General features: G+C 36.1%; 20 non-coding genes across 20 annotated transcripts; all 20 read right to left on the reverse strand.

The window, feature by feature from the left end:
* Positions 1 to 1,485: 1,485 nt before the first annotated feature.
* On the reverse strand, positions 1,486 to 1,558 carry TRNAR-ACG (transfer RNA arginine (anticodon ACG)). Its single transcript has one exon. It is a non-coding gene; the product is annotated as a tRNA-Arg (tRNA).
* Positions 1,559 to 2,611: 1,053 nt separating this feature from the next.
* Positions 2,612 to 2,683, reverse strand: TRNAH-GUG (transfer RNA histidin (anticodon GUG)). The gene has a single exon. It is a non-coding gene; the product is annotated as a tRNA-His (tRNA).
* A 1,145-nt stretch (positions 2,684 to 3,828) lies between these two features.
* On the reverse strand, positions 3,829 to 3,900 carry TRNAH-GUG (transfer RNA histidin (anticodon GUG)). The gene has a single exon. It is a non-coding gene; the product is annotated as a tRNA-His (tRNA).
* Positions 3,901 to 3,908: 8 nt separating this feature from the next.
* On the reverse strand, positions 3,909 to 3,981 carry TRNAR-ACG (transfer RNA arginine (anticodon ACG)). The gene has a single exon. It is a non-coding gene; the product is annotated as a tRNA-Arg (tRNA).
* Positions 3,982 to 5,116: 1,135 nt separating this feature from the next.
* On the reverse strand, positions 5,117 to 5,189 carry TRNAR-ACG (transfer RNA arginine (anticodon ACG)). Its single transcript has one exon. It is a non-coding gene; the product is annotated as a tRNA-Arg (tRNA).
* A 1,137-nt stretch (positions 5,190 to 6,326) lies between these two features.
* Positions 6,327 to 6,399, reverse strand: TRNAR-ACG (transfer RNA arginine (anticodon ACG)). Its single transcript has one exon. It is a non-coding gene; the product is annotated as a tRNA-Arg (tRNA).
* A 1,064-nt stretch (positions 6,400 to 7,463) lies between these two features.
* Positions 7,464 to 7,535, reverse strand: TRNAH-GUG (transfer RNA histidin (anticodon GUG)). Its single transcript has one exon. It is a non-coding gene; the product is annotated as a tRNA-His (tRNA).
* An 8-nt stretch (positions 7,536 to 7,543) lies between these two features.
* TRNAR-ACG (transfer RNA arginine (anticodon ACG)) lies at positions 7,544 to 7,616 on the reverse strand. Its single transcript has one exon. It is a non-coding gene; the product is annotated as a tRNA-Arg (tRNA).
* Positions 7,617 to 8,752: 1,136 nt separating this feature from the next.
* Positions 8,753 to 8,825, reverse strand: TRNAR-ACG (transfer RNA arginine (anticodon ACG)). The gene has a single exon. It is a non-coding gene; the product is annotated as a tRNA-Arg (tRNA).
* Positions 8,826 to 9,968: 1,143 nt separating this feature from the next.
* TRNAC-ACA (transfer RNA cysteine (anticodon ACA)) lies at positions 9,969 to 10,041 on the reverse strand. The gene has a single exon. It is a non-coding gene; the product is annotated as a tRNA-Cys (tRNA).
* Positions 10,042 to 11,187: 1,146 nt separating this feature from the next.
* Positions 11,188 to 11,260, reverse strand: TRNAR-ACG (transfer RNA arginine (anticodon ACG)). Its single transcript has one exon. It is a non-coding gene; the product is annotated as a tRNA-Arg (tRNA).
* A 2,347-nt stretch (positions 11,261 to 13,607) lies between these two features.
* TRNAR-ACG (transfer RNA arginine (anticodon ACG)) lies at positions 13,608 to 13,680 on the reverse strand. The gene has a single exon. It is a non-coding gene; the product is annotated as a tRNA-Arg (tRNA).
* A 1,137-nt stretch (positions 13,681 to 14,817) lies between these two features.
* TRNAR-ACG (transfer RNA arginine (anticodon ACG)) lies at positions 14,818 to 14,890 on the reverse strand. The gene has a single exon. It is a non-coding gene; the product is annotated as a tRNA-Arg (tRNA).
* A 1,142-nt stretch (positions 14,891 to 16,032) lies between these two features.
* TRNAR-ACG (transfer RNA arginine (anticodon ACG)) lies at positions 16,033 to 16,105 on the reverse strand. Its single transcript has one exon. It is a non-coding gene; the product is annotated as a tRNA-Arg (tRNA).
* Positions 16,106 to 17,242: 1,137 nt separating this feature from the next.
* Positions 17,243 to 17,315, reverse strand: TRNAR-ACG (transfer RNA arginine (anticodon ACG)). Its single transcript has one exon. It is a non-coding gene; the product is annotated as a tRNA-Arg (tRNA).
* A 1,064-nt stretch (positions 17,316 to 18,379) lies between these two features.
* On the reverse strand, positions 18,380 to 18,451 carry TRNAH-GUG (transfer RNA histidin (anticodon GUG)). Its single transcript has one exon. It is a non-coding gene; the product is annotated as a tRNA-His (tRNA).
* Positions 18,452 to 18,459: 8 nt separating this feature from the next.
* Positions 18,460 to 18,532, reverse strand: TRNAR-ACG (transfer RNA arginine (anticodon ACG)). The gene has a single exon. It is a non-coding gene; the product is annotated as a tRNA-Arg (tRNA).
* A 1,136-nt stretch (positions 18,533 to 19,668) lies between these two features.
* Positions 19,669 to 19,741, reverse strand: TRNAR-ACG (transfer RNA arginine (anticodon ACG)). The gene has a single exon. It is a non-coding gene; the product is annotated as a tRNA-Arg (tRNA).
* Positions 19,742 to 20,884: 1,143 nt separating this feature from the next.
* Positions 20,885 to 20,957, reverse strand: TRNAC-ACA (transfer RNA cysteine (anticodon ACA)). Its single transcript has one exon. It is a non-coding gene; the product is annotated as a tRNA-Cys (tRNA).
* Positions 20,958 to 22,103: 1,146 nt separating this feature from the next.
* Positions 22,104 to 22,176, reverse strand: TRNAR-ACG (transfer RNA arginine (anticodon ACG)). The gene has a single exon. It is a non-coding gene; the product is annotated as a tRNA-Arg (tRNA).
* Positions 22,177 to 23,803: the final 1,627 nt, after the last annotated feature.

Here is a 23,803-nt window from a genome sequence, read left to right on the forward strand (position 1 = left end):
GTTATATTGCAGTTGCGTTTACAATTTATAATTAGACTTTTAAAGGGGTACCAAGAATTAACACTTTGTTGTGATTTAGTGCAATATTAGATATTTGGCAATATTTACATTTTAAATATTGTTTAACTCCGACACTCACATGGTTAACAGTTGGGGTCAAAATGTACTTAGCGCTGAAGAGAAGGAAAATAGAGATGCCGTGACCCGGATTCGAACAGGGGTTGCTGCGGCCACAACGCAGAGTACTAACCACTATACGATCACGGCACAGCGGCCGAACCAGGTAGGAGTCAAACCTACAATCTTCTGATTCGTAGTCAGACGCGTTATCCATTGCGCCACTGGCCCATGCTTGGAGTTAATGGGATCTGCCTCAACTGGAAAAAAAAGATATCCATAATAAAACTAAATTGAGATACAAAAGAAGTGTTTTGCAAAGTTGTTTAATTATTTTATCTTATCACTAAAAGTTTAACCTTTCCTTAAGTATTTCCTTAACTACTTATATGGCACCAACAAATTCCGCAGAGCTGGAATTGAACTAATTCAACTTAAATGTACTTTCTTAAAGGAAAAAAAAAATAAGCAATTGCACAATAACTGCTAAAAGAGATCACAAAACAATCTCTGAGATGCGTTTCACAATTTAACTGAGGAAGCTTTTTTAAGGGGGGAAATGTGTTTCAGAGATTGTTCCAAGTTGGATTCTTGAGTCATATTATATACCAAAATTTGGAAGCACCCTGCGGGTTGGGTTGTCTCTAGGCAGGCAGACACCAGAGGCATTTCTGTGAGCTGAATTTCAAGACTCCTGTACACAAGTGTAATTCTATATGGTATAATTTTATTAAGGTTTTACACTATACACATTTTTCCTGTTTTATTGTATGAATATATTATATGTACATATATGACCTGCCGGAAGTCTGTGCCTAGAGAAAAGGTGGATCTGATACCTATAAATAAGAAGAGGAGAGGGAGTCACCTATTTAAGAGTCCAATGCTTATAAACCAGAGCCAGATTGTGGGCTGTGTTTCATGTGAGTTGCCAATGCCTCTAGATGCTTTACTGCTTTATTAGATTTTTTGGCTGTGTTAGTAAGTTGTCTCCACTATTATATCTTTTTCTATTTTTACTTTAGAGTTCAAAAGTTTGCTAGTGTGTTTTTTTCTGGGATAATCACATTGTTCAATGTATTAAATCATGGTTGTTATATTGCAGTTGCGTTTACAATTTATAATTAGACTTTTAAAGGGGTACCAAGAATTAACACTTTGTTGTGATTTAGTGCAATATTAGATATTTGGCACTATTTACATTTTAAATATTGTTTAACTCCGACACTCACATGGTTAACAGTTGGGGTCAAAATGTACTTAGCGCTGAAGAGAAGGAAAATGGAGATGCCGTGACCTGGATTCGAACCCGGGTTGCTGCGGCAACAACGCAGAGTACTAACCACTATACGATCACGGCACAGCGGCCGAGCCAGGTAGGAGTCGAACCTACAATCTTCTGATTCGTAGTCAGACGCGTTATCCATTGCGCCACTGGCCCATGTTTGGAGCTAATGGGATCTGCCTCAACAGAAAAAAAAGATATCCATAATAAAACTAAATTGAGATACAAAAGAAGTGTTTTGCAAAGTTGTTTAATTATTTTATCTTATCACTAAAAGTTTAACCTTTCCTTAAGTATTTCCTTAACTACTTATATGGCACCAACAAATTCCGCAGAGCTGGAATTGAACTAATTCAACGTAAATGTACTTTATTAAAGAAAAAAAATAAGCAATTGCACAATAACTGCTAAAAGAGATCACAAAACAATCTCTGAGATGCGTTTCACAATTTAACTGAGGAAGCTTTTTTAAGGGGGGAAATGTGTTTCAGAGATTGTTCCAAGTTGGATTCTTGAGTCATATTATATACCAAAATTTGGAAGCACCATGCGGGTTGGGTTGTCTCTAGGCAGGCAGACACCAGAGGCATTTCTGTGAGCTGAATTTCAAGACTCCTGTACACAAGTGTAATTCAATATGGTATAATTTTATTAAGGTTTTACACTATACACATTTTTCCTGTTTTATTGTATGAATATATTATATGTACATATATGACCTGCCGGAAGTCTGTGCCTAGAGAAAAGGTGGATCTGATACCTATAAATAAGAAGAGGAGAGGGAGTCACCTATTTAAGAGTCCAATGCTTATAAACCAGAGCCAGATTGTGGGCTGTGTTTCATCTGAGTTGCCAATGCCTCTAGATGCTTTACTGCTTTATTAGATTTTTTGGCTGTGTTAGTAAGTTGTCTCCACTATTATATCTTTTTCTATTTTTACTTTAGAGTTCAAAAGTTTGTTATTGTGTTTTTTTCTGGGATAATCACATTGTTCAATGTATTAAATCATGGTTGTTATATTGCAGTTGCGTTTACAATTTATAATTAGACTTTTAAAGGGGTACCAAGAATTAACACTTTGTTGTGATTTAGTGCAATATTAGATATTTGGCACTATTTACATTTTAAATATTGTTTAACTCCGACACTCACATGGTTAACAGTTGGGGTCAAAATGTACTTAGCGCTGAAGAGAAGGAAAATGGAGATGCTGTGACCCGGATTCGAACCGGGGTTGCTGCGGTCACAACGCAGAGTACTAACCACTATACAATCACAGCACAGCAGCCAAGCCAGGCAGGAGTCGAACCTACAATCTTCTGATTCGTAGTCAGACACGTTATCCATTGCGCCACTGGCCCATGTTTGGAGCTAATGGGATCTGCCTCAACAGAAAAAAAAGATATCCATAATAAAACTAAATTGAGATACAAAAGAAGTGTTTTGCAAAGTTGTTTAATTAATTTATCTTATCACTAAAAGTTTAACCTTTCCTTAAGTATTTCCTTAACTACTTATATGGCACCAACAAATTCCGCAGAGCTGGAATTGAACTAATTCAACGTAAATGTACTTTATTAAAGAAAAAAAAAATAAGCAATTGCACAATAACTGCTAAAAGAGATCACAAAACAATCTCTGAGATGCGTTTCACAATTTAACTGAGGAAGCTTTTTTAAGGGGGGAAATGTGTTTCAGAGATTGTTCCAAGTTGGATTCTTGAGTCATATTATATACCAAAATTTGGAAGCACCATGCGGGTTGGGTTGTCTCTAGGCAGGCAGACACCAGAGGCATTTCTGTGAGCTGAATTTCAAGACTCCTGTACACAAGTGTAATTCTATATGGTATAATTTTATTAAGGTTTTACACTATACACATTTTTCCTGTTTTATTGTATGAATATATTATATGTACATATATGACCTGCCGGAAGTCTGTGCCTAGAGAAAAGGTGGATCTGATACCTATAAATAAGAAGAGGAGAGGGAGTCACCTATTTAAGAGTCCAATGCTTATAAACCAGAGCCAGATTGTAGGCTGTGGTTCACGTGAGTTGCCAATGCCTCTAGATGCTTTACTGCTTTATTAGATTTTTTGGCTGTGTTAGTAAGTTGTCTCCACTATTATATCTTTTTCTATTTTTACTTTAGAGTTCAAAAGTTTGTTATTGTGTTTTTTTCTTGGATAATCACATTGTTCAATGTATTAAATCATGGTTGTTATATTGCAGTTGCGTTTACAATTTATAATTAGACTTTTAAAGGGGTACCAAGAATTAAAACTTTGTTGTGATTTAGTGCAATATTAGATATTTGGCACTATTTACATTGTTAGCATTTTAAATATTGCTTAACTCCGACACTCACATGGTTAACAGTTGGGGTCAAAATGTACTTAGCGCTGAAGAGAAGAAAAATGGAGATGCCATGACCCGGATTCGAACCGGGGCTGCTGCGGCCACAACGCAGAGTACTAACCACTATACGATCACGGCACAGCGGCCGAGCCAGGTAGGAGTCGAACCTACAATCTTCTGATTCGTAGTCAGACGCGTTATCCATTGCGCCACTGGCCCATGTTTGGTGCTAATGGGATCTGTCTCAACAGAAAAAAATGATATCCATAATAAAACTAAATTGAGATACAAAAGAAGTGTTTTGCAAAGTTGTTTAATTATTTTATCTTATCACTAAAAGTTTAACCTTTCCTTAAGTATTTCCTTAACTACTTATATGGCACCAACAAATTCCGCAGAGCTGGAATTGAACTAATTCAACTTAAATGTACTTTCTTAAAGAAAAAAAAAAATAAGCAATTGCACAATAACTGCTAAAAGAGATCACAAAACAATCTCTGAGATGCGTTTCACAATTTAACTGAGGAAGCTTTTTTAAGGGGGGAAATGTGTTTCAGAGATTGTTCCAAGTTGGATTCTTGAGTCATATTATATACCAAAATTTGGAAGCACCCTGCGGGTTGGGTTGTCTCTAGGCAGGCAGACACCAGAGGCATTTCTGTGAGCTGAATTTCAAGACTCCTGTACACAAGTGTAATTCTATATGGTATAATTTTATTAAGGTTTTACACTATACACATTTTTCCTGTTTTATTGTATGAATATATTATATGTACATATATGACCTGCCGGAAGTCTGTGCCTAGAGAAAAGGTGGATCTGATACCTATAAATAAGAAGAGGAGAGGGAGTCACCTATTTAAGAGTCCAATGCTTATAAACCAGAGCCAGATTGTGGGCTGTGTTTCATGTGAGTTGCCAATGCCTCTAGATGCTTTACTGCTTTATTAGATTTTTTGGCTGTGTTAGTAAGTTGTCTCCACTATTATATCTTTTTCTATTTTTACTTTAGAGTTCAAAAGTTTGCTAGTGTGTTTTTTTCTGGGATAATCACATTGTTCAATGTATTAAATCATGGTTGTTATATTGCAGTTGCGTTTACAATTTATAATTAGACTTTTAAAGGGGTACCAAGAATTAACACTTTGTTGTGATTTAGTGCAATATTAGATATTTGGCACTATTTACATTTTAAATATTGTTTAACTCCGACACTCACATGGTTAACAGTTGGGGTCAAAATGTACTTAGCGCTGAAGAGAAGGAAAATGGAGATGCCGTGACCGGATTCGAACCGGGGTTGCTGCAGCCACAACGCAGAGTACTAACCACTATACGATCACGGCACAGCGGCCGAGCCAGGTAGGAGTCGAACCTACAATCTTCTGATTCGTAGTCAGACGCGTTATCCATTGCGCCACTGGCCCATGTTTGGAGCTAATGGGATCTGCCTCAACAGAAAAAAAAGATATCCATAATAAAACTAAATTGAGATACAAAAGAAGTGTTTTGCAAAGTTGTTTAATTATTTTATCTTATCACTAAAAGTTTAACCTTTCTTTAACTATTTCCTTAACTACTTATATGGCACCAACAAATTCCGTAGAGCTGGAATTGAACTAATTCAACTTAAATGTACTTTCTTAAAGGAAAAAAAAAAATAAGCAATTGCACAATAACTGCTAAAAGAGATCACAAAACAATCTCTGAGTTGCGTTTCACAATTTAACTGAGGAAGCTTTTTTAAGGGGGGAAATGTGTTTCAGAGATTGTTCCAAGTTGGATTCTTGAGTCATATTATATACCAAAATTTGGAAGCACCATGCGGGTTGGGTTGTCTCTAGGCAGGCAGACACCAGAGGCATTTCTGTGAGCTGAATTTCAAGACTCCTGTACACAAGTGTAATTCTATATGGTATAATTTTATTAAGGTTTTACACTATACACATTTTTCCTGTTTTATTGTATGAATATATTATATGTACATATATGACCTGCCGGAAGTCTGTGCCTAGAGAAAAGGTGGATCTGATACCTATAAATAAGAAGAGGAGAGGGAGTCACCTATTTAAGAGTCCAATGCTTATAAACCAGAGCCAGATTGTGGGCTGTGTTTCATGTGAGTTGCCAATGCCTCTAGATGCTTTACTGCTTTATTAGATTTTTTGGCTGTGTTAGTAAGTTGTCTCCACTATTATATCTTTTTCTATTTTTACTTTAGAGTTCAAAAGTTTGCTAGTGTGTTTTTTTCTGGGATAATCACATTGTTCAATGTATTAAATCATGGTTGTTATATTGCAGTTGCGTTTACAATTTATAATTAGACTTTTAAAGGGGTACCAAGAATTAACACTTTGTTGTGATTTAGTGCAATATTAGATATTTGGCACTATTTACATTTTAAATATTGTTTAACTCCGACACTCACATGGTTAACAGTTGGGGTCAAAATGTACTTAGCGCTGAAGAGAAGGAAAATGGAGATGCCGTGACCTGGATTCGAACCCGGGTTGCTGCGGCAACAACGCAGAGTACTAACCACTATACGATCACGGCACAGCGGCCGAGCCAGGTAGGAGTCGAACCTACAATCTTCTGATTCGTAGTCAGACGCGTTATCCATTGCGCCACTGGCCCATGTTTGGAGCTAATGGGATCTGCCTCAACAGAAAAAAAAGATATCCATAATAAAACTAAATTGAGATACAAAAGAAGTGTTTTGCAAAGTTGTTTAATTAATTTATCTTATCACTAAAAGTTTAACCTTTCCTTAAGTATTTCCTTAACTACTTATATGGCACCAACAAATTCCGCAGAGCTGGAATTGAACTAATTCAACGTAAATGTACTTTATTAAAGAAAAAAAAAATAAGCAATTGCACAATAACTGCTAAAAGAGATCACAAAACAATCTCTGAGATGCGTTTCACAATTTAACTGAGGAAGCTTTTTTAAGGGGGGAAATGTGTTTCAGAGATTGTTCCAAGTTGGATTCTTGAGTCATATTATATACCAAAATTTGGAAGCACCATGCGGGTTGGGTTGTCTCTAGGCAGGCAGACACCAGAGGCATTTCTGTGAGCTGAATTTCAAGACTCCTGTACACAAGTGTAATTCTATATGGTATAATTTTATTAAGGTTTTACACTATACACATTTTTCCTGTTTTATTGTATGAATATATTATATGTACATATATGACCTGCCGGAAGTCTGTGCCTAGAGAAAAGGTGGATCTGATACCTATAAATAAGAAGAGGAGAGGGAGTCACCTATTTAAGAGTCCAATGCTTATAAACCAGAGCCAGATTGTAGGCTGTGGTTCACGTGAGTTGCCAATGCCTCTAGATGCTTTACTGCTTTATTAGATTTTTTGGCTGTGTTAGTAAGTTGTCTCCACTATTATATCTTTTTCTATTTTTACTTTAGAGTTCAAAAGTTTGTTATTGTGTTTTTTTCTTGGATAATCACATTGTTCAATGTATTAAATCATGGTTGTTATATTGCAGTTGCGTTTACAATTTATAATTAGACTTTTAAAGGGGTACCAAGAATTAAAACTTTGTTGTGATTTAGTGCAATATTAGATATTTGGCACTATTTACATTGTTAGCATTTTAAATATTGCTTAACTCCGACACTCACATGGTTAACAGTTGGGGTCAAAATGTACTTAGCGCTGAAGAGAAGAAAAATGGAGATGCCATGACCCGGATTCGAACCGGGGCTGCTGCGGCCACAACGCAGAGTACTAACCACTATACGATCACGGCACAGCGGCCGAGCCAAGTAGGAGTCGAACCTACAATCTTCTGATTCGTAGTCAGACGCGTTATCCATTGCGCCACTGGCCCATGTTTGGTGCTAATGGGATCTGTCTCAACAGAAAAAAATGATATCCATAATAAAACTAAATTGAGATACAAAAGAAGTGTTTTGCAAAGTTGTTTAATTATTTTATCTTATCACTAAAAGTTTAACCTTTCCGTAAGTATTTCCTTAACTACTTATATGGCACCAACAAATTCCGCAGAGCTGGAATTGAACTAATTCAACTTAAATGTACTTTCTTAAAGAAAAAAAAAAATAAGCAATTGCACAATAACTGCTAAAAGAGATCACAAAACAATCTCTGAGATGCGTTTCACAATTTAACTGAGGAAGCTTTTTTAAGGGGGGAAATGTGTTTCAGAGATTGTTCCAAGTTGGATTCTTGAGTCATATTATATACCAAAATTTGGAAGCACCCTGCGGGTTGGGTTGTCTCTAGGCAGGCAGACACCAGAGGCATTTCTGTGAGCTGAATTTCAAGACTCCTGTACACAAGTGTAATTCTATATGGTATAATTTTATTAAGGTTTTACACTATACACATTTTTCCTGTTTTATTGTATGAATATATTATATGTACATATATGACCTGCCGGAAGTCTGTGCCTAGAGAAAAGGTGGATCTGATACCTATAAATAAGAAGAGGAGAGGGAGTCACCTATTTAAGAGTACAATGCTTATAAACCAGAGCCAGATTGTGGGCTGTGTTTCATGTGAGTTGCCAATGCCTCTAGATGCTTTACTGCTTTATTAGATTTTTTGGCTGTGTTAGTAAGTTGTCTCCACTATTATATCTTTTTCTATTTTTACTTTAGAGTTCAAAAGTTTGCTAGTGTGTTTTTTTCTGGGATAATCACATTGTTCAATGTATTAAATCATGGTTGTTATATTGCAGTTGCGTTTACAATTTATAATTAGACTTTTAAAGGGGTACCAAGAATTAACACTTTGTTGTGATTTAGTGCAATATTAGATATTTGGCACTATTTACATTTTAAATATTGTTTAACTCCGACACTCACATGGTTAACAGTTGGGGTCAAAATGTACTTAGCGCTGAAGAGAAGGAAAATAGAGATGCCGCGACCCGGATTCGAACCGGGGTTGCTGCGGCCACAACGCAGAGTACTAACCACTATACGATCATGGCACAGCAGCCGAGCCAGGTAGGAGTCGAACCTACAATCTTCTGATTCGTAGTCAGACGCGTTATCCATTGCGCCACTGGCCCATGTTTGGATCTAATGGGATCTGCCTCAACAGGAAAAAAAAGATATCCATAATAAAACTAAATTGAGATACAAAAGAAGTGTTTTGCAAAGTTGTTTAATTATTTTATCTTATCACTAAAAGTTTAACCTTTCCTTAAGTATTTCCTTAACTACTTATATGGCACCAACAAATTCCGTAGAGCTGGAATTGAACTAATTCAACTTAAATGTACTTTATTAAAGAAAAAAAAATAAGCAATTGCACAATAACTGCTAAAAGAGATCACAAAACAATCTCTGAGTTGCGTTTCACAATTTAACTGAGGAAGCTTTTTTAAGGGGGGAAATGTGTTTCAGAGATTGTTCCAAGTTGGATTCTTGAGTCATATTATATACCAAAATTTGGAAGCACCATGCGGGTTGGGTTGTCTCTAGGCAGGCAGACACCAGAGGCATTTCTGTGAGCTGAATTTCAAGACTCCTGTACACAAGTGTAATTCAATATGGTATAATTTTATTAAGGTTTTACACTATACACATTTTTCCTGTTTTATTGTATGAATATATTATATGTACATATATGACCTGCCGGAAGTCTGTGCCTAGAGAAAAGGTGGATCTGATACCTATAAATAAGAAGAGGAGAGGGAGTCACCTATTTAAGAGTCCAATGCTTATAAACCAGAGCCAGATTGTGGGCTGTGTTTCATGTGAGTTGCCAATGCCTCTAGATGCTTTACTGCTTTATTAGATTTTTTGGCTGTGTTAGTAAGTTGTCTCCACTATTATATCTTTTTCTATTTTTACTTTAGAGTTCAAAAGTTTGTTATTGTGTTTTTTTCTGGGATAATCACATTGTTCAATGTATTAAATCATGGTTGTTATATTGCAGTTGCGTTTACAATTTATAATTAGACTTTTAAAGGGGTACCAAGAATTAACACTTTGTTGTGATTTAGTGCAATATTAGATATTTGGCACTATTTACATTGTTTGCATTTTAAATATTGTTTAACTCCGACACTCACATGGTTAACAGTTGGGGTCAAAATGTACTTAGCGCTGAAGAGAAGGAAAATAGAGATGCCGTGACCGGATTCGAACCGGGGTTGCTGCGGCCACAACGCAGAGTACTAACCACTATACGATCACTGCACAGCGGCAGAGCCAGGTAGGAGTCGAACCTACAATCTTCTGATTTGTAGTCAGACGCGTTATCCATTGCGCCACTGGCCCATGTTTGGATCTAATGGGATCTGCCTCAACAGGAAAAAAAAGATATCCATAATAAAACTAAATTGAGATACAAAAGAAGTGTTTTGCAAAGTTGTTTAATTATTTTATCTTATCACTAAAAGTTTAACCTTTCCTTAAGTATTTCCTTAACTACTTATATGGCACCAACAAATTCCGCAGAGCTGGAATTGAACTAATTCAACTTAAATGTACTTTATTAAACAAAAAAAAAATAAGCTATTGCACAATAACTGCTAAAAGAGATCACAAAACAATCTCTGAGATGCGTTTCACAATTTAACTGAGGAAGCTTTTTTAAGGGGGGAAATGTGTTTCAGAGATTGTTCCAAGTTGGATTCTTGAGTCATATTATATACCAAAAATTTGGAAGCACCATGCGGGTTGGGTTGTCTCTAGGCAGGCAGACACCAGAGGCATTTCTGTGAGCTGAATTTCAAGACTCCTGTGCACAAGTGTAATTCTATATGGTATAATTTTATTAAGGTTTTACACTATACACATTTTTCCTGTTTTATTGTATGAATATATTATATGTACATATATGACCTGCCGGAAGTCTGTGCCTAGAGAAAAGGTGGATCTGATACCTATAAATAAGAAGAGGAGAGGGAGTCACCTATTTAAGAGTCCAATGCTTATAAACCAGAGCCAGATTGTGGGCTGTGTTTCATGTGAGTTGCCAATGCCTCTAGATGCTTTACTGCTTTATTAGATTTTTTGGCTGTGTTAGTAAGTTGTCTCCACTATTATATCTTTTTCTATTTTTACTTTAGAGTTCAAAAGTTTGTTATTGTGTTTTTTTCTGGGATAATCACATTGTTCAATGTATTAAATCATGGTTGTTATATTGCAGTTGCGTTTACAATTCATAATTAGACTTTTAAAGGGGTACCAAGAATTAACACTTTGTTGTGATTTAGTGCAATATTAGATATTTGGCACTATTTACATTGTTTGCATTTTAAATATTGTTTAACTCCGACACTCACATGGTTAACAGTTGGGGTCAAAATGTACTTAGCGCTGAAGAGAAGGAAAATAGAGATGCCGCGACCTGGATTCGAACCGGGGTTGCTGCGGCCACAACGCAGAGTACTAACCACTATACGATCACGGCACAGCAGCCGAGCCAGGTAGGAGTCGAACCTACAATCTTCTGATTCGTAGTCAGACGCGTTATCCATTGCGCCACTGGCCCATGTTTGGATCTAATGGGATCTGCCTCAACAGGAAAAAAAAGATATCCATAATAAAACTAAATTGAGATACAAAAGAAGTGTTTTGCAAAGTTGTTTAATTATTTTATCTTATCACTAAAAGTTTAACCTTTCCTTAAGTATTTCCTTAACTACTTATATGGCACCAACAAATTCCGCAGAGCTGGAATTGAACTAATTCAACTTAAATGTACTTTATTAAACCAAAAAAAAAATAAGCTATTGCACAATAACTGCTAAAAGAGATCACAAAACAATCTCTGAGTTGCGTTTCACAATTTAACTGAGGAAGCTTTTTTAAGGGGGGAAATGTGTTTCAGAGATTGTTCCAAGTTGGATTCTTGAGTCATATTATATACCAAAATTTGGAAGCACCATGCGGGTTGGGTTGTCTCTAGGCAGGCAGACACCAGAGGCATTTCTGTGAGCTGAATTTCAAGACTCCTGTACACAAGTGTAATTCAATATGGTATAATTTTATTAAGGTTTTACACTATACACATTTTTCCTGTTTTATTGTATGAATATATTATATGTACATATATGACCTGCCGGAAGTCTGTGCCTAGAGAAAAGGTGGATCTGATACCTATAAATAAGAAGAGGAGAGGGAGTCACCTATTTAAGAGTCCAATGCTTATAAACCAGAGCCAGATTGTGGTCTGTGTTTCATGTGAGTTGCCAATGCCTCTAGATGCTTTACTGCTTTATTAGATTTTTTGGCTGTGTTAGTAAGTTGTCTCCACTATTATATCTTTTTCTATTTTTACTTTAGAGTTCAAAAGTTTGCTAGTGTGTTTTTTTCTGGGATAATCACATTGTTCAATGTATTAAATCATGGTTGTTATATTGCAGTTGCGTTTACAATTTATAATTAGACTTTTAAAGGGGTACCAAGAATTAACACTTTGTTGTGATTTAGTGCAATATTAGATATTTGGCACTATTTACATTTTAAATATTGTTTAACTACGACACTCACATGGTTAACAGTTGGGGTCAAAATGTACTTAGCGCTGAAGAGAAGGAAAATGGAGATGCCGTGACCTGGATTCGAACCCGGGTTGCTGCGGCAACAACGCAGAGTACTAACCACTATACGATCACGGCACAGCGGCCGAGCAGGAGTCGAACCTACAATCTTCAGATTCGTAGTCAGACGCGTTATCCATTGCGCCACTGGCCCATGTTTGAAGATAATGGCATCTGCCTCAACAGAAAAAAAAGATATCCATAATAAAACTAAATTGAGATACAAAAGAAGTGTTTTGCAAAGTTGTTTGATTATTTTATCTTATCACTAAAAGTTTAACCTTTCCTTAAGTATTTCCTTAACTACTTATATGGCACCAACAAATTACGCAGAGCTGGAATTGAACTAATTCAACTTAAATGTACTTTATTAAAGAAAAAAAAATAAGCAATTGCACAATAACTGCTAAAAGAGATCACAAAACAATCTCTGAGATGCGTTTCACAATTTAACTGAGGAAGCTTTTTTAAGGGGGGAAATGTGTTTCAGAGATTGTTCCAAGTTGGATTCTTGAGTCATATTATATACCAAAATTTGGAAGCACCATGCGGGTTGGGTTGTCTCTAGGCAGGCAGACACCAGAGGCATTTCTGTGAGCTGAATTTCAAGACTCCTGTACACAAGTGTAATTCTATATGGTATAATTTTATTAAGGTTTTACACTATACACATTTTTCCTGTTTTATTGTATGAATATATTATATGTACATATATGACCTGCCGGAAGTCTGTGCCTAGAGAAAAGGTGGATCTGATACCTATAAATAAGAAGAGGAGAGGGAGTCACCTATTTAAGAGTCCAATGCTTATAAACCAGAGCCAGATTGTGGGCTGTGTTTCATGTGAGTTGCCAATGCCTCTAGATGCTTTACTGCTTTATTAGATTTTTTGGCTGTGTTAGTAAGTTGTCTCCACTATTATATCTTTTTCTATTTTTACTTTAGAGTTCAAAAGTTTGTTATTGTGTTTTTTTCTGGGATAATCACATTGTTCAATGTATTAAATCATGGTTGTTATATTGCAGTTGCGTTTACAATTTATAATTAGACTTTTAAAGGGGTACCAAGAATTAACACTTTGTTGTGATTTAGTGCAATATTAGATATTTGGCACTATTTACATTGTTTGCATTTTAAATATTGTTTAACTCCGACACTCACATGGTTAACAGTTGGGGTCAAAATGTACTTAGCGCTGAAGAGAAGGAAAATAGAGATGCTGTGACCGGATTCGAACCGGGGTTGCTGCAGCCACAACGCAGAGTACTAACCACTATACGATCACTGCACAGCGGCAGAGCCAGGTAGGAGTCGAACCTACAATCTTCTGATTCGTAGTCAGACGCGTTATCCATTGCGCCACTGGCCCATGTTTGGTGCTAATGGGATCTGTCTCAACAGAAAAAAATGATATCCATAATAAAACTAAATTGAGATACAAAAGAAGTGTTTTGCAAAGTTGTTTAATTATTTTATCTTATCACTAAAAGTTTAACCTTTCCTTAAGTATTTCCTTAACTACTTATATGGCACCAACAAATTCCGCAGAGCTGGAATTGAACTAATTCAACTTAAATGTACTTTCTTAAAGGAAAAAAAAAAATAAGCAATTGCACAATAACTGCTAAAAGAGATCACAAAACAATCTCTGAGATGCGTTTCACAATTTAACTGAGGAAGCTTTTTTAAGGGGGGAAATGTGTTTCAGAGATTGTTCCAAGTTGGATTCTTGAGTCATATTATATACCAAAATTTGGAAGCACCATGCGGGTTGGGTTGTCTCTAGGCAGGCAGACACCAGAGGCATTTCTGTGAGCTGAATTTCAAGACTCCTGTACACAAGTGTAATTCTATATGGTATAATTTTATTAAGGTTTTACACTATACACATTTTTCCTGTTTTATTGTATGAATATATTATATGTACATATATGACCTGCCGGAAGTCTGTGCCTAGAGAAAAGGTGGATCTGATACCTATAAATAAGAAGAGGAGAGGGAGTCACCTATTTAAGAGTCCAATGCTTATAAACCAGAGCCAGATTGTGGGCTGTGTTTCATGTGAGTTGCCAATGCCTCTAGATGCTTTACTGCTTTATTAGATTTTTTGGCTGTGTTAGTAAGTTGTCTCCACTATTATATCTTTTTCTATTTTTACTTTAGAGTTCAAAAGTTTGCTAGTGTGTTTTTTTCTGGGATAATCACATTGTTCAATGTATTAAATCATGGTTGTTATATTGCAGTTGCGTTTACAATTTATAATTAGACTTTTAAAGGGGTACCAAGAATTAACACTTTGTTGTGATTTAGTGCAATATTAGATATTTGGCACTATTTACATTTTAAATATTGTTTAACTCCGACACTCACATGGTTAACAGTTGGGGTCAAAATGTACTTAGCGCTGAAGAGAAGGAAAATGGAGATGCCGTGACCTGGATTCGAACCCGGGTTGCTGCAGCAACAACGCAGAGTACTAACCACTATACGATCACGGCACAGCGGCCGAGCCAGGTAGGAGTCGAACCTACAATCTTCAGATTCGTAGTCAGACGCGTTATCCATTGCGCCACTGGCCCATGTTTGAAGATAATGGCATCTGCCTCAACAGAAAAAAAAGATATCCATAATAAAACTAAATTGAGATACAAAAGAAGTGTTTTGCAAAGTTGTTTGATTATTTTATCTTATCACTAAAAGTTTAACCTTTCCTTAAGTATTTCCTTAACTACTTATATGGCACCAACAAATTCCGCAGAGCTGGAATTGAACTAATTCAACTTAAATGTACTTTATTAAAGAAAAAAAAATAAGCAATTGCACAATAACTGCTAAAAGAGATCACAAAACAATCTCTGAGATGCGTTTCACAATTTAACTGAGGAAGCTTTTTTAAGGGGGGAAATGTGTTTCAGAGATTGTTCCAAGTTGGATTCTTGAGTCATATTATATACCAAAATTTGGAAGCACCATGCGGGTTGGGTTGTCTCTAGGCAGGCAGACACCAGAGGCATTTCTGTGAGCTGAATTTCAAGACTCCTGTACACAAGTGTAATTCTATATGGTATAATTTTATTAAGGTTTTACACTATACACATTTTTCCTGTTTTATTGTATGAATATATTATATGTACATATATGACCTGCCGGAAGTCTGTGCCTAGAGAAAAGGTGGATCTGATACCTATAAATAAGAAGAGGAGAGGGAGTCACCTATTTAAGAGTCCAATGCTTATAAACCAGAGCCAGATTGTGGGCTGTGTTTCATGTGAGTTGCCAATGCCTCTAGATGCTTTACTGCTTTATTAGATTTTTTGGCTGTGTTAGTAAGTTGTCTCCACTATTATATCTTTTTCTATTTTTACTTTAGAGTTCAAAAGTTTGTTATTGTGTTTTTTTCTGGGATAATCACATTGTTCAATGTATTAAATCATGGTTGTTATATTGCAGTTGCGTTTACAATTTATAATTAGACTTTTAAAGGGGTACCAAGAATTAACACTTTGTTGTGATTTAGTGCAATATTAGATATTTGGCACTATTTACATTGTTTGCATTTTAAATATTGTTTAACTCCGACACTCACATGGTTAACAGTTGGGGTCAAAATGTACTTAGCGCTGAAGAGAAGGAAAATAGAGATGCCGTGACCGGATTCGAACCGGGGTTGCTGCAGCCACAACGCAGAGTACTAACCACTATACGATCACTGCACAGCGGCAGAGCCAGGTAGGAGTCGAACCTACAATCTTCTGATTCGTAGTCAGACGCGTTATCCATTGCGCCACTGGCCCATGTTTGGTGCTAATGGGATCTGTCTCAACAGAAAAAAATGATATCCATAATAAAACTAAATTGAGATACAAAAGAAGTGTTTTGCAAAGTTGTTTAATTATTTTATCTTATCACTAAAAGTTTAACCTTTCCTTAAGTATTTCCTTAACTACTTATATGGCACCAACAAATTCCGCAGAGCTGGAATTGAACTAATTCAACTTAAATGTACTTTCTTAAAGGAAAAAAAAAAATAAGCAATTGCACAATAACTGCTAAAAGAGATCACAAAACAATCTCTGAGATGCGTTTCACAATTTAACTGAGGAAGCTTTTTTAAGGGGGGAAATGTGTTTCAGAGATTGTTCCAAGTTGGATTCTTGAGTCATATTATATACCAAAATTTGGAAGCACCATGCGGGTTGGGTTGTCTCTAGGCAGGCAGACACCAGAGGCATTTCTGTGAGCTGAATTTCAAGACTCCTGTACACAAGTGTAATTCTATATGGTATAATTTTATTAAGGTTTTACACTATACACATTTTTCCTGTTTTATTGTATGAATATATTATATGTACATATATGACCTGCCGGAAGTCTGTGCCTAGAGAAAAGGTGGATCTGATACCTATAAATAAGAAGAGGAGAGGGAGTCACCTATTTAAGAGTCCAATGCTTATAAACCAGAGCCAGATTGTGGGCTGTGTTTCATGTGAGTTGCCAATGCCTCTAGATGCTTTACTGCTTTATTAGATTTTTTGGCTGTGTTAGTAAGTTGTCTCCACTATTATATCTTTTTCTATTTTTACTTTAGAGTTCAAAAGTTTGCTAGTGTGTTTTTTTCTGGGATAATCACATTGTTCAATGTATTAAATCATGGTTGTTATATTGCAGTTGCGTTTACAATTTATAATTAGACTTTTAAAGGGGTACCAAGAATTAACACTTTGTTGTGATTTAGTGCAATATTAGATATTTGGCACTATTTACATTTTAAATATTGTTTAACTCCGACACTCACATGGTTAACAGTTGGGGTCAAAATGTACTTAGCGCTGAAGAGAAGGAAAATGGAGATGCCGTGACCTGGATTCGAACCCGGGTTGCTGCGGCAACAACGCAGAGTACTAACCACTATACGATCACGGCACAGCGGCCGAGCCAGGTAGGAGTCGAACCTACAATCTTCTGATTCGTAGTCAGACGCGTTATCCATTGCGCCACTGGCCCATGTTTGGAGCTAATGGGATCTGCCTCAACAGAAAAAAAAGATATCCATAATAAAACTAAATTGAGATACAAAAGAAGTGTTTTGCAAAGTTGTTTAATTAATTTATCTTATCACTAAAAGTTTAACCTTTCCTTAAGTATTTCCTTAACTACTTATATGGCACCAACAAATTCCGCAGAGCTGGAATTGAACTAATTCAACGTAAATGTACTTTATTAAAGAAAAAAAAAATAAGCAATTGCACAATAACTGCTAAAAGAGATCACAAAACAATCTCTGAGATGCGTTTCACAATTTAACTGAGGAAGCTTTTTTAAGGGGGGAAATGTGTTTCAGAGATTGTTCCAAGTTGGATTCTTGAGTCATATTATATACCAAAATTTGGAAGCACCATGCGGGTTGGGTTGTCTCTAGGCAGGCAGACACCAGAGGCATTTCTGTGAGCTGAATTTCAAGACTCCTGTACACAAGTGTAATTCTATATGGTATAATTTTATTAAGGTTTTACACTATACACATTTTTCCTGTTTTATTGTATGAATATATTATATGTACATATATGACCTGCCGGAAGTCTGTGCCTAGAGAAAAGGTGGATCTGATACCTATAAATAAGAAGAGGAGAGGGAGTCACCTATTTAAGAGTCCAATGCTTATAAACCAGAGCCAGATTGTAGGCTGTGGTTCACGTGAGTTGCCAATGCCTCTAGATGCTTTACTGCTTTATTAGATTTTTTGGCTGTGTTAGTAAGTTGTCTCCACTATTATATCTTTTTCTATTTTTACTTTAGAGTTCAAAAGTTTGTTATTGTGTTTTTTTCTTGGATAATCACATTGTTCAATGTATTAAATCATGGTTGTTATATTGCAGTTGCGTTTACAATTTATAATTAGACTTTTAAAGGGGTACCAAGAATTAAAACTTTGTTGTGATTTAGTGCAATATTAGATATTTGGCACTATTTACATTGTTAGCATTTTAAATATTGCTTAACTCCGACACTCACATGGTTAACAGTTGGGGTCAAAATGTACTTAGCGCTGAAGAGAAGAAAAATGGAGATGCCATGACCCGGATTCGAACCGGGGCTGCTGCGGCCACAACGCAGAGTACTAACCACTATACGATCACGGCACAGCGGCCGAGCCAGGTAGGAGTCGAACCTACAATCTTCTGATTCGTAGTCAGACGCGTTATCCATTGCGCCACTGGCCCATGTTTGGTGCTAATGGGATCTGTCTCAACAGAAAAAAATGATATCCATAATAAAACTAAATTGAGATACAAAAGAAGTGTTTTGCAAAGTTGTTTAATTATTTTATCTTATCACTAAAAGTTTAACCTTTCCGTAAGTATTTCCTTAACTACTTATATGGCACCAACAAATTCCGCAGAGCTGGAATTGAACTAATTCAACTTAAATGTACTTTCTTAAAGAAAAAAAAAAATAAGCAATTGCACAATAACTGCTAAAAGAGATCACAAAACAATCTCTGAGATGCGTTTCACAATTTAACTGAGGAAGCTTTTTTAAGGGGGGAAATGTGTTTCAGAGATTGTTCCAAGTTGGATTCTTGAGTCATATTATATACCAAAATTTGGAAGCACCCTGCGGGTTGGGTTGTCTCTAGGCAGGCAGACACCAGAGGCATTTCTGTGAGCTGAATTTCAAGACTCCTGTACACAAGTGTAATTCTATATGGTATAATTTTATTAAGGTTTTACACTATACACATTTTTCCTGTTTTATTGTATGAATATATTATATGTACATATATGACCTGCCGGAAGTCTGTGCCTAGAGAAAAGGTGGATCTGATACCTATAAATAAGAAGAGGAGAGGGAGTCACCTATTTAAGAGTACAATGCTTATAAACCAGAGCCAGATTGTGGGCTGTGTTTCATGTGAGTTGCCAATGCCTCTAGATGCTTTACTGCTTTATTAGATTTTTTGGCTGTGTTAGTAAGTTGTCTCCACTATTATATCTTTTTCTATTTTTACTTTAGAGTTCAAAAGTTTGCTAGTGTGTTTTTTTCTGGGATAATCACATTGTTCAATGTATTAAATCATGGTTGTTATATTGCAGTTGCGTTTACAATTTATAATTAGACTTTTAAAGGGGTACCAAGAATTAACACTTTGTTGTGATTTAGTGCAATATTAGATATTTGGCACTATTTACATTTTAAATATTGTTTAACTCCGACACTCACATGGTTAACAGTTGGGGTCAAAATGTACTTAGCGCTGAAGAGAAGGAAAATAGAGATGCCGCGACCCGGATTCGAACCGGGGTTGCTGCGGCCACAACGCAGAGTACTAACCACTATACGATCATGGCACAGCAGCCGAGCCAGGTAGGAGTCGAACCTACAATCTTCTGATTCGTAGTCAGACGCGTTATCCATTGCGCCACTGGCCCATGTTTGGATCTAATGGGATCTGCCTCAACAGGAAAAAAAAGATATCCATAATAAAACTAAATTGAGATACAAAAGAAGTGTTTTGCAAAGTTGTTTAATTATTTTATCTTATCACTAAAAGTTTAACCTTTCCTTAAGTATTTCCTTAACTACTTATATGGCACCAACAAATTCCGTAGAGCTGGAATTGAACTAATTCAACTTAAATGTACTTTATTAAAGAAAAAAAAATAAGCAATTGCACAATAACTGCTAAAAGAGATAACAAAACAATCTCTGAGTTGCGTTTCACAATTTAACTGAGGAAGCTTTTTTAAGGGGGGAAATGTGTTTCAGAGATTGTTCCAAGTTGGATTCTTGAGTCATATTATATACCAAAATTTGGAAGCACCATGCGGGTTGGGTTGTCTCTAGGCAGGCAGACACCAGAGGCATTTCTGTGAGCTGAATTTCAAGACTCCTGTACACAAGTGTAATTCAATATGGTATAATTTTATTAAGGTTTTACACTATACACATTTTTCCTGTTTTATTGTATGAATATATTATATGTACATATATGACCTGCCGGAAGTCTGTGCCTAGAGAAAAGGTGGATCTGATACCTATAAATAAGAAGAGGAGAGGGAGTCACCTATTTAAGAGTCCAATGCTTATAAACCAGAGCCAGATTGTGGGCTGTGTTTCATGTGAGTTGCCAATGCCTCTAGATGCTTTACTGCTTTATTAGATTTTTTGGCTGTGTTAGTAAGTTGTCTCCACTATTATATCTTTTTCTATTTTTACTTTAGAGTTCAAAAGTTTGTTATTGTGTTTTTTTCTGGGATAATCACATTGTTCAATGTATTAAATCATGGTTGTTATATTGCAGTTGCGTTTACAATTTATAATTAGACTTTTAAAGGGGTACCAAGAATTAACACTTTGTTGTGATTTAGTGCAATATTAGATATTTGGCACTATTTACATTGTTTGCATTTTAAATATTGTTTAACTCCGACACTCACATGGTTAACAGTTGGGGTCAAAATGTACTTAGCGCTGAAGAGAAGGAAAATAGAGATGCCGTGACCGGATTCGAACCGGGGTTGCTGCGGCCACAACGCAGAGTACTAACCACTATACGATCACTGCACAGCGGCAGAGCCAGGTAGGAGTCGAACCTACAATCTTCTGATTTGTAGTCAGACGCGTTATCCATTGCGCCACTGGCCCATGTTTGGATCTAATGGGATCTGCCTCAACAGGAAAAAAAAGATATCCATAATAAAACTAAATTGAGATACAAAAGAAGTGTTTTGCAAAGTTGTTTAATTATTTTATCTTATCACTAAAAGTTTAACCTTTCCTTAAGTATTTCCTTAACTACTTATATGGCACCAACAAATTCCGCAGAGCTGGAATTGAACTAATTCAACTTAAATGTACTTTATTAAACAAAAAAAAAATAAGCTATTGCACAATAACTGCTAAAAGAGATCACAAAACAATCTCTGAGATGCGTTTCACAATTTAACTGAGGAAGCTTTTTTAAGGGGGGAAATGTGTTTCAGAGATTGTTCCAAGTTGGATTCTTGAGTCATATTATATACCAAAAATTTGGAAGCACCATGCGGGTTGGGTTGTCTCTAGGCAGGCAGACACCAGAGGCATTTCTGTGAGCTGAATTTCAAGACTCCTGTGCACAAGTGTAATTCTATATGGTATAATTTTATTAAGGTTTTACACTATACACATTTTTCCTGTTTTATTGTATGAATATATTATATGTACATATATGACCTGCCGGAAGTCTGTGCCTAGAGAAAAGGTGGATCTGATACCTATAAATAAGAAGAGGAGAGGGAGTCACCTATTTAAGAGTCCAATGCTTATAAACCAGAGCCAGATTGTGGGCTGTGTTTCATGTGAGTTGCCAATGCCTCTAGATGCTTTACTGCTTTATTAGATTTTTTGGCTGTGTTAGTAAGTTGTCTCCACTATTATATCTTTTTCTATTTTTACTTTAGAGTTCAAAAGTTTGTTATTGTGTTTTTTTCTGGGATAATCACATTGTTCAATGTATTAAATCATGGTTGTTATATTGCAGTTGCGTTTACAATTCATAATTAGACTTTTAAAGGGGTACCAAGAATTAACACTTTGTTGTGATTTAGTGCAATATTAGATATTTGGCACTATTTACATTGTTTGCATTTTAAATATTGTTTAACTCCGACACTCACATGGTTAACAGTTGGGGTCAAAATGTACTTAGCGCTGAAGAGAAGGAAAATAGAGATGCCGCGACCTGGATTCGAACCGGGGTTGCTGCGGCCACAACGCAGAGTACTAACCACTATACGATCACGGCACAGCAGCCGAGCCAGGTAGGAGTCGAACCTACAATCTTCTGATTCGTAGTCAGACGCGTTATCCATTGCGCCACTGGCCCATGTTTGGATCTAATGGGATCTGCCTCAACAGGAAAAAAAAGATATCCATAATAAAACTAAATTGAGATACAAAAGAAGTGTTTTGCAAAGTTGTTTAATTATTTTATCTTATCACTAAAAGTTTAACCTTTCCTTAAGTATTTCCTTAACTACTTATATGGCACCAACAAATTCCGCAGAGCTGGAATTGAACTAATTCAACTTAAATGTACTTTATTAAACCAAAAAAAAAATAAGCTATTGCACAATAACTGCTAAAAGAGATCACAAAACAATCTCTGAGATGCGTTTCACAATTTAACTGAGGAAGCTTTTTTAAGGGGGGAAATGTGTTTCAGAGATTGTTCCAAGTTGGATTCTTGAGTCATATTATATACCAAAATTTGGAAGCACCATGCGGGTTGGGTTGTCTCTAGGCAGGCAGACACCAGAGGCATTTCTGTGAGCTGAATTTCAAGACTCCTGTGCACAAGTGTAATTCTATATGGTATAATTTTATTAAGGTTTTACACTATACACATTTTTCCTGTTTTATTGTATGAATATATTATATGTACATATATGACCTGCCGGAAGTCTGTGCCTAGAGAAAAGGTGGATCTGATACCTATAAATAAGAAGAGGAGAGGGAGTCACCTATTTAAGAGTCCAATGCTTATAAACCAGAGCCAGATTGTGGGCTGTGGTTCATGTGAGTTGCCAATGCCTCTAGATGCTTTACTGCTTTATTAGATTTTTGGCTGTGTTAGTAAGTTGTCTCCACTATTATATCTTTTTCTATTTTTACTTTAGAGTTCAAAAGTTTGTTATTGTGTTTTTTTCTGGGATAATCACATTGTTCATCATGGTTGTTATATTGCAGTTGCGTTTACAATTTATAATTAGACTTTTAAAGGGGTACCAAGAATTAACACTTTGTTGTGATTTAGTGCAATATTAGATATTTGGCACTATTTACATTGTTTGCATTTTAAATATTGTTTAACTCCGACACTCACATGGTTAACAGTTGGTGTCAAAATGTACTTAGCGCTGAAGAGAAGGAAAATAGAGATGCCGTGACCCGGATTCGAACTGGGGTTGCTGCGGCCACAACGCAGAGTACTAACCACTATACGATCACGGCACAGCGGCCGAGCAAGGTAGGAGTCGAACCTACAATCTTCTGATTCGTAGTCAGACGCGTTATCCATTGCGCCACTGGCCCATGTTTGGATCTAATGGGATCTGCCTCAACAGGAAAAAAAAGATATCCATAATAAAACTAAATTGAGATACAAAAGAAGTGTTTTGCAAAGTTGTTTAATTATTTTATCTTATCACTAAAAGTTTAACCTTTCCTTAAGTATTTCCTTAACTACTTATATGGCACCAACAAATTCCGCAGAGCTGGAATTGAACTAATTCAACTTAAATGTACTTTATTAAACAAAAAAAAAATAAGCTATTGCACAATAACTGCTAAAAGAGATCACAAAACAATCTCTGAGATGCGTTTCACAATTTAACTGAGGAAGCTTTTTTAAGGGGGGAAATGTGTTTCAGAGATTGTTCCAAGTTGGATTCTTGAGTCATATTATATACCAAAAATTTGGAAGCACCATGCGGGTTGGGTTGTCTCTAGGC

This window comes from Pelobates fuscus, chromosome 3 (genome assembly GCF_036172605.1).
Source record: "Pelobates fuscus isolate aPelFus1 chromosome 3, aPelFus1.pri, whole genome shotgun sequence".
In the NCBI taxonomy this organism is placed as follows: domain Eukaryota; kingdom Metazoa; phylum Chordata; class Amphibia; order Anura; family Pelobatidae; genus Pelobates; species Pelobates fuscus.